Raw genomic sequence first — 8883 nt, forward strand, 5'->3', positions numbered from 1 at the left:
CATAAACTTTGGGGTATGGGTGAATTATGGCCCTATTTCATGAAAACTATAGAAGATATTGCATATTGCTATATACCATTATCAAGAAGAATAAATCACCTTTCTAATGATACCCCATAAGTCAGGTCACGTTAAATAGTAAGCTCAGCAGATGACGTACATGAAGACAGGTTTGACAAAAATCCGTGTGGGTCACAAAATCGTGATTTTGCGGTACCCTTCAAAACATGACCGTAACAGCTATTGAGTCCCTATATTTTGTCTGTTAAAATCCTATTTCTTATTCTAGCGATCCCAAGGCTTCTGAAAAATACAGGTTTGTTATCCTGTGCGGTTGGTGGGGGGGGGGGGGGGGGGGTGCACGTAGACGCCCCCTCTAGCCCACGGCCTAATAGATTGTTAGTAATGCTTGCTGTATAAGTAAGACAAGGAGGCATAGATAATTTTCCAAATACGTCTTATCAAAATTATTTTATAAAAAAATATTTAAAAAGTAAATTATAAAAATAGACAGTCATCAACAATCTATTTACTTTAAGGAGAAAATGTCAATATGACTATGTGTGCGTTTTCAAGTCTTCTTTTTAAGGCTGTGCATTATTTCATTGCATAACAATAAAATGCCCATTCACGATATACCAATGTAGCAAAACTTGCCATTTTAGTGAGTAGAGACGATAATGCATTGTAAATACCCAATTTTGACATTTATTTTCTTCTTCAGCACTTGCAATTAGTAAATAACATCCATAAATCTGTTTGATTTGCTTCATTGGAGGAAACAATAGTTATCGTATTTTCTTCCGGTTAAAATTGCTGAATTACCAGAAAAAAAACGATTTAAAGTTATCCAATTCTATGACGTCATATTTTTTTACTAAAATCTTATGCATTTTAGAAAGACCAGTATCTCAGCTTTCTAAAACTATAAGGTATATGGCATTTCAAGCCAGTTTACTTCATCAAGGAAAGAATGTTGTACCCCTACCCCTAGCTTTTGCACACCCCATACAGATACACGCAATTCAAAATTGACACCAGAGAAGTAGTGTATAGTTAAATATCTGATGTTAACACTTTTTTTCTTGTTTAATATGTCGAAATGAATAATTTAAACACAAAAAGTTGTGAAAATTTTGCTTAATAAAAAGTAAATCACAATTGTTACATGGTATTTTGGGTAAAAAATTTCAAAATTGTCAAAAAAATTCATTTTAAAGTCGTCCTATTCTATGTACACAAATTAATTTTGCTAAAGTTGGTATTCCTCAGAAAGAGCATTATCTGAGCTTTCCAAAAATGTAAGGTTTGTGCTATTTCATGCTAGTTTACTCAATTTAGGGGAGGATATAGTACCCCCTACCCCTACCCATTTTTCGCCATTTTTTGCGGTACATACAAATCAAAAACCAGTGCAGACAGGTAGTGCATCCCAAAATATCCAATGTTAACATCTTTTTTCTAGTTCAGCAGATCCCAAAGAACAAAAAAATACCCATGTAGTAGGTTTATGGGGGGGGGGGTGCACGGTGGGCCCCTCCAGCCCACGGACTAATCAGCTTCATTTCGGAACAAATTGATTTACATGCCATCTTTCAAAGGAGGGCATGATTGAAGTCACGCAAATAGTCAATGCCAACACAGCATTCACGCGACAACCAGGGGTTTACGACCGCCGCTTCAGGGTATTTTTGAAACCGAATACCAAATATGCCGAAATTCACCCCGTAGTGTATACTAAACAGAAGCGTATGGGCAATGAAATTAAAAGATATGAAACAATCTTTCGAGGGAAAAATGCTTATGACGAACCCCTTCAGTCTGAGCAGGGATGAGTTACCGCAAGCGTGACGAACAAACCTCATTGCGGTTCAGACCCGACCCCTGTTCGCACAGGAGAACAAGAAGTTAGTGTAATAAATATGTTCGTCATTATGAAATATTGATATGGATGTAAGTATTTCATCATGATTGAGCTTCCTTTCTGCTTAGCACAGGTAGCAACACTTGATCAAATCACTGAACATGTACATGAATTATGTGAAACAAAAAACTTCTACTGTATATTGGACGCCCCGGCCTAGTTTAACATACACAGATACATAAATTCACCGGCTTTCAGAGCGATGATTTTATCGAGTGCTCCGCAGAAAGGAAGCTCGACCATGATATAATACTAACACGGTTTTATGGATATCAATATTTCATAATTATGATATTATTTTTACGAAATAGATATCATATTTATTAGACTAGTTCGCCTGTGTATTCGTGCGCAAATTGGCACTAACCACGTGCTACGATTATGCCATGGAAACCGCGTGTGCATGTCAGAATCAACACCGTCCAGATTTTGTTTTGAAATAGTTTGAAAACCAAACCACCCATTGTAGCAATTTATCGTGGGAGTAGAGTTGTGTTTTGTTTTTTGGGTTTTTTTTGTTTGTTTTTGTTTTTTTTTTTTTGTTTTTTTTTTTGGGGGGGTTCAAAATCCTAATTTTGTCTTCGGAGTTTGGTACTTCAAAACTTCCGTTTTATAGGGAGGGGTCTTGCCATGCACCTATTTTGATTATGTAAGGATAGTATGTGCCAACACTTTTAAGGTGTCAGCTCTGATTGATTGTAACATGATTTAGGTGCGATACACCAAAGTTTCTGCAAAAAGGCTTAAAGTCCATATTTCTGTCGAGTTCCACCATAAATTGGAAGTGTTTCCTGAATATAATTTGCACACAAAATAAATTCGCTTTTATATACACGCGTCACGTGCTAGACTATCCAATAGCCATATCCATTGGTAAATCTTCTGAAATTATGTTTTATTATTTACATATTTTAACAAAAGGTGCGAAAGTGAAAGCGGTATTTTAATCGAACATTTAGTCATACCCTTATTTTCTGTATGCCCATGTCGCTAGGTATTTTTATCGATCCATAGTTCATAAAAACGGATAAAATTATTAATGTTACATTTATTTGGTGTGTTACGTGACCCTACAACTGTAAAACGCGAGTTATTTCGCTTTTCGGGTATATTTTAGCCTAGCACCCAGTGTAGCAGTTGCTCCCTGGTCGAGAACACTGCACTGCTACATTTGATAAGAGAACGAGAATGTGGTTGTGTATCTTGAAGCGAAGTAGTCAAATTTTGCTGACATATATCCAGTTTTTAAAGACCCCAAGGGGATTAGGGTCAGTAGGGTATCCAAGTTCTGCGTAATTTGTTGTTGTTGTTGTTGTTTTCTTCTTTTTCTTCTTCTTCTTATCTTCGTTTACATTATATGACGAGATTTCGATAAACATTATGAACAATGTTTGATAAAGGGTCGCTGGCAGTAATAACCACAAACACCAAGTAGAGTTTATGGTGCATTGCAGAGAGAGAGAGAGAGAGAGAGAAGAGAGAGAGAGAGAGAGAGAGAGAGAGAGAGAGAGAGAGAGAGAGAGAGAGAGAGAGAGTGTGTGTGTGTGTGTGTGTGTGTGTGTGGTGTGTGTGTGTGTTTCTGAAAATCAAAACAGGCCATCACCGGTAGTTAATATCGTAACTCACTCTTAGGATGGGAGGGTTGGTCATGAGAACTTGCAGGCACGCTGATCCTCTAAAATGTGACCCTCAGCCACCGCTATTACTAAATTCTAAAACTTAAACCTCCTCTGAACGCCCAGTGACGATAAATTTTAACAAATTGTGCCTGACACTCAAGTAATTATGGTGTGATGTGAGATTTGCCAATAAATCGTACTTTATCTCTGAAAAGTTGTCCTAGTGTTATCAGAAAATTATACCCTGATAGCTTTGAATTGGTGCTATAAAATAGCGTATTTAAAAAAGTTACCTTATAGGCTAAATCTGCTTTGTAAAGGAGGTAACCAACTTTACAACAATTAAGTGCCCCTTGCCCCCCGACCCACCCCCCTGTGATTGGTTGAAGCTCACCTATACACGGCGAAGTATTTACGTCAACAGTTCAAAGGTGTACCGCTGTCTTGTATTTTGTCTGCCAATATCCTGAAAGAGTTTTCGTATTTGGCCTCTCTACTAGAATATTTAGAGCAGAACACCTGCCGCTGACCACGACCAGGCGTGTTCCATGCGTTTTGTCGTCTCCATAGACTGTTTTGTCCTCTCCTAGCACATGTCCTGTCTTGACATATTGTAAATAGCTTCCGGTATGTTTTACGTGACCCCTCAATTTCAGATGCACCTCAAACAACGCACAATATTTGAGCGAAATCAATGGGTGTCACTTTGCATAGAAGCTTCTCGGCAATCGTGAACTTTTCCAACATCTCAACGTTAATTCGTTTATCAGCAAGACGCTTTCGTTGAGTTTAAAAATTGGGACTGCATGAACCACAGAGACTCTGAGATCACTCAGCTTTGTTTATAGAAAAGGCGAAAGAAAAACATGAAAATACAAGTAAGTTAGTGCAAACTATACACCCTGGAAATAAATCTAAGGTCCATTGACAAATCAATACAAACAGACCACCACTACAGCTGTAGTTGAAACAAACAACGACAGCAATAAATGAAAAACAAACAACGTTGTCGTTCCGAAAGTTAACGTGACAAACATAAAAGGATGGATATTTCTGATTGCGATATGCACTTATGTATCTTAATGTGATGTTTATCGGGTCTGTCGAATGGACGAGATAGCATTGACACAATCATCCAATGGGACAGTGACTCTTGAAATAACCCTACCATCGGTAACTGTCACATAGTTGATTTTAAGTGTTTTTAATAGTTAACGTTTTGTCTTTGATGCGTCACGTCTCTTAACCTTTGAATGCATGTTTGAAAGCTCGACGTGACGCCAATCTAGGACCAATTATTATTTCTACGTTTTTCTACACATGGCTAGTACTTCACCTTTATAGCTTGATAACAGCCACGTCACTTCACCTCAGACCCACCACAGAAAAGTCGGCCTGAAGATATACCGTACCGTATCCCAGCGTCCTCCTGACTCCTGTAGGTCGGTTTTACCATAGATCCTCAAGAAAAACGTTTTTTCTCGAGGGTCTATGGTTTTACAAAATATCCTTTCCCATGAGAGTTTATGTCGCGTGCGATTTTCTCCCATTTTCTTGCAAATAAAAGTTAGATGCATTAACAGGCTTGAATGAGAGAGCTTCTGTGAAATTTTGACAGATTAAAAAGGCGATTCCGGGTAATTTTGTTGTTTGTTTACACTTTATGAACGACACCCGTATACATCCGGTTCGGATCTCACGACATCGAACAGCCGCACTTTAAGATGAGGTGTATTGCCTGGGCTACCTTCTTTCCCAAAAGAAGTTTGTGACCATACATTTTTTGCGTTTTGTTCACGTTAGCGTCTTGCATTGTTTGAGGTAGCTTTCCCAGGGATATCGTAGCGTAATCAAAACACCCTCTTGCTCCGGGGGCTATGTTTGCGGCTATTTTTGTCAGGCCACGAGTCACGAATCAACTCGGCCTTTGACACCAGGCCGAGAAACATTTCAATTTTGTCGACAAAAAACCACAGAAAGAGAAAAAGAGCTCTAGCTGGCTACATGTCTACACATATAAAATGATGAGCTTTTAAGAATTGGACCCATTACTGACCAATGTGAGGTAGCTGACTATCGGCTATGTTCATCAGGAAAGTTGGAACACGAGAAACCTAAAAGTGCCAAAAACTTACTTAACTGTACATCCCTGCCTTGCGCTGTTGTGACACGCCCAACCATATACGTATTTCCACGGCACAAGTCCTGAATCTTAAAGGTATGTTATAACAGTACAGACATTAAATTGCACAATCAGGCGAAGCTGAAAAAGCATCACACTTTTCATGCCTATTTGATCACTATTCGGTATTTCATGCATTTGTGTATACACCAGTAAACGTGGTTTTCTATTTTCAGTTATTTCATTTATATTATATTTCATTTGATTTTTTAGATTTGGAAGGTACTATTGTTAGAGTTTTGCTACATATGACAGTAAGTCAAAGCCAAGTATGGGACATTTTAGCATGGTTTGGGAGAACACTAAGCGCATACTGTGGTTGATATGATTGAGGAAATTTTCGGGATGTTACAGCTACCGGTCAAATAACAAGTTGGTGCGATGAACACTGCTCTTTGCATTCATACGCAGTTTCCCTTCTCTGTTGAAAGTTGTCGACATATTGGCTTTATGCTGAGTCTCGAAAATCTAACCCTTTGAGTGCTATGATATTTCCCGCCAAAATTCTAGTGCAACATTTTGCCAATTTGTATGAATTTTTTCGTAATTATTATAATAATTTTGGAGCAAGTGGACATAACATTTCATTGCCTACAGTTTTTGATCAAAATAGTGGGAAAAATATGAAAAAAAATATCTGCATTATATTTTTAAGTGAAAAAAAAAAGTTTTCGTCGCCTTCCACTTGATAAGTCCAATACAGCATTAGTAAGCCATAGGTTCCTTTGTATCACAATCAGTCGATCAAATATTAGGGCACGGCACCGGACCGTTGTTGATACATTTATAAAATGTACAGTGACAAGACCCAGCATAAATATCTTAGGGCGAGTGGTACACGCTTCATTCGGGGTGAAAAGACCTAAAAGACGCTTCACCATATGACATTTCGACGGAGATTCAACACCAGTTACCAAGGAGCGGGTACACAATACATTGGAAACAAACAAAATCTTGAAAGAAACCGGTAATAGAGCCCTTCAGTTTTCAGACTGTAAGCTTATTGAATTCGAACAAACGGCGGAAAAAATAAGGTAAAAAAAACTTATTTCGTTTGCAGGTAGCTTGCAACTCCAGTAGGCCCTATATGGAATATTTTACAATGTAGACGATTGAACTCTCCAAAACCTACACGGAGAATGACGCCACGCTGTGTATTATGAATTATTATGCATTTCTTTTAGTCTATTTTGGTGATTCATCGATAGTATATTTTACAAAATCACTTATCGTCTTTCCCTGTAGTTTTTACCTGCTGTATTTTATTCATATGTCGATGATGTGGGTTAAGCGATTGTAAATCGTTTGTGTGATCGACTGTTCAGGTACAGTTCAACTTATTTATCCGCCGAACATCCCCAACACCATCATTACAAAAAGTCAAAACTTAAAGATATCTTTTCTTCCGACAAATCTGAAGGGATGATATGATGCTGTCTCGTGATTTGTCACGTGATTTGTTACGTAGACCAAAGAGGCCTTTGTCGACACTGCACATTTTATAAATGTATCAACAACGGTCCGGTGCGGCCGTGCCCTTATTTCTCTGGTGACCTTACAATGTTCCATGGAGAAATATGAGAAATTAGTCAATTTTAAGACTGAACACACGGTAAATTTAACCTTTATACAGTAAATTAGACGCCTATACAGACTCTTCCTTCCAGAGATCCATGCATAGCCGCTTTGAACGAATCGTGCAGTTCTGCCATTTATACCAACAGACCTTTCCCGGTTATCCCACAATGCATTGTAGTGGCTATATCAAACACCGTATATACGCTCAAAACAACGAAAACATATACTGATTTGTGTTGTACAACGAATTGTTATTGAAGAACGGCACAAATTTGCAATGCCAGATAATGCCCCGTGTATTATTCTATCCATCAGCGACGAACATATAGGTCAGGGTGTAATCTGCCATAGAGTTCTATGAGCAACATACCCTGCGTGTACCTACGGCTAAAAAGTTCTATGCGTAACGTACGCTTTGTATACACTGGCGCGCACTGCATCATGGAACCGGTTAAAGAACTATTTGCCGTATGAAATTTTCTGACGCTTTGTGGGGGGGGGGGGGGACTTATCTAAAATTATAGATGTTTTGTGTTCGAATATATTTTATAAAATTTTATAAATCATTTACATGTAAGTATGTTTCCATTCTCATTAGCATTTTCATTTTTGTGTTATAGGTTTTTATTTATACTTTTGGAGTCTTGCTTCCGTAAAAAAGGTTGGTCTTCCTTGAAATAAGATAAAAAATCAAATAATCATATCAAAATAAACTTATTTCCACCATCAGGAAACAGCTTCCCACAAAATAAAGACATAGTTATCCTTCCTTCGTGCGTAGCATCAATGTTCTTGTATATTATATATCAAAGATTAAATCAATAAAGTTTTTACAGCAAAGTTCGACTTCCCGCAGAATTATTTTCTGATCGAGGACCCTGCTCCGTCTCTTTAGAAGTTAGCGATCACATTACCGTTTCTACCAAAATTGACGGCAAAAACTCTGGAAACAAATCATTTTATTTGCTCACAGTGGAGCTCAGTAGAAACTCTGATCTCTCCCTGTAAAATACTTCGTGCTTTCTATCCGCGAACTTTGGAAATACGCCTTCTTTAACGATCTCTATAGATAATCAGTCAATATTAAATATTTTAAATATGACCAGACTGAGACTATAAGTTTGTACACGACTATTTTGAAAAATCGTCACTCGAATTAATCTTCTGCATAGTTTTCAGAAAAATACTAAAGTACTAAATGGTTTTAAATTTTCTCCGCGGTGCATGCGACTGAATGTGGGAGTCAACCGGGTTTTTTTTTAATAGATAGGATCTAAACGTTATTTTTGCTAATTCAACAAGTTCTTATGATATCATGCATATTCCGCGGCATTTGCAAACCAATATAGATTCCCAGGATATAGTCATCTGGGACGGTCATGATTAGCTCTGAATTTGGCTTTGAGCGTGACAAAAGTCTCGGCCTCGGTGGAGAAACTGTCCCGCTATTTCCTAACCGCAGTCAACTCACACAAATGAAAGGTCTCTTCAAGTACGCATCCTCCTTTGAGAAAGGAGACGACGGGTCGGCTCAGACGGCACTCGAGAAAGCGAAACCGCACCGGTTGATTTTTCACGTG

The sequence above is a fragment of the Ptychodera flava genome, chromosome 12, assembly GCF_041260155.1.
Source record: "Ptychodera flava strain L36383 chromosome 12, AS_Pfla_20210202, whole genome shotgun sequence".
Lineage (NCBI taxonomy): Eukaryota > Metazoa > Hemichordata > Enteropneusta > Ptychoderidae > Ptychodera > Ptychodera flava.